This window comes from Gavialis gangeticus, unplaced genomic scaffold (assembly GCF_001723915.1).
Source record: "Gavialis gangeticus isolate Ggan-Ray unplaced genomic scaffold, GavGan_comp1, whole genome shotgun sequence".
Lineage (NCBI taxonomy): Eukaryota > Metazoa > Chordata > Crocodylia > Gavialidae > Gavialis > Gavialis gangeticus.
The window spans coordinates 39,779,877-39,781,300 of record NW_017728993.1 but is presented as its reverse complement, the minus strand read 5'-3'; positions in this window follow the sequence as shown (position 1 = coordinate 39,781,300).

Here is a 1,424-nt window from a genome sequence, read left to right as displayed (position 1 = left end):
CTGTCGCCCCATTATTGTTGTTTTACCCCCAGGATGAAATAGCTTAAATTTGACCTTTTATACTTAAAGTCTTAAATGACTTGCTCAGTGTCACAGGGGGATCCTGGGGTGGCAACTGGACCAGTAATCCTGAGTCCTAGTCCAGTACTTTAAGCAGAACACCAAGTCTCCTTTATAGACCCCCATTTAAAGTCTATTGAAGTTGAAGAGGAAAAAACTGATTCTAAACACTCTGGATTAGACCCCTGCTAACCAGTGATGATTCTTACAGCACTAGATGCCTTCATTGGGGTTTGCATGCTCAAGAAAGTTGATGAACAATAAGGTCACATGTGAATTTACAGTGTCACCACAGATATGTCTGTGTTGGCTCCTTGCTGGGCCTGGGATTGCTCTGAAGAAGTAATCCCCTTCCAGTCCATATGTGCCAAAGCTTAGAAATTAGGCAGTAGCCAGCTTGTAATGGTCAAGAGTGCCCAACCCAGTATCACCTTCAGGTTCTCGTCTCCAAGGTGCTTCTTGGCATGTGCTAAATCAGCTTTACTGCCTAATTTCTGAAATTGACTGTGCATAGAATCAATGGAATCGGGTGGGTGAGGTTTACCTCTTGGCAGTTTTCAGAAGCCCAGCAGGGTGTCAGGGTAAATGTGATCTTATTGAGTGCTGCATATGAGGTAGCTTATTCATTTTTCAGTATGTTACCTTGCTCCCTGGGTGTGCTAGCAATGTCCACACAGGGAGTTAGTATGCAGTAAGCTCTGGAGTGAATTGGCAGTGAACTGATTACACCTCATCAACTTGTAGATAAGCCATTAGTGTCATTTCAGCCCATTATGGCCCATGTCTGACCATGCTTTACTTTTGAGATCTGTCACAGATGTAACATACCATAGAATAGCTATAATCTGGCTATAATACATGTATTACAGATTATAGAAGCCACTAATTAAATTCAGCTGGTATGAATAAAGGTAATTTCATTAAGCTATTAAAATGTATAAAACGAGCACTAGAAACACAGCTGAAATATAGCTAAAAACTGCAAGTCAGGGCTCTTACTTTTTTACATTTATTTTTTATAAAGAAATGTTACAAAATAAGTGGTTGAGCATGGATAAAAAGAATAGAACAACTGAGCCTCCATGGATGCAGCAGAAAGCTGTGGTCATTAATCAGGGGGAGATTCCATATAATTTAACTTAGAACAGTACTGTTTCCTATCATGGAACAGTGAAAGAAAAATTCAATGCGAGAAGAAGGCATATGTTACTGTCTTCCTAGTTTGATTCTCTGTATTAAAATACATGCTTATACCTGCTTTTAATTTAACTTCATCCATATGTGCCTCCTTGTCCTATTAGATATACTGATTTCAAAATATAAACTCAGGTCAGCAACATCCACACCTGAATATTAAGAAAACA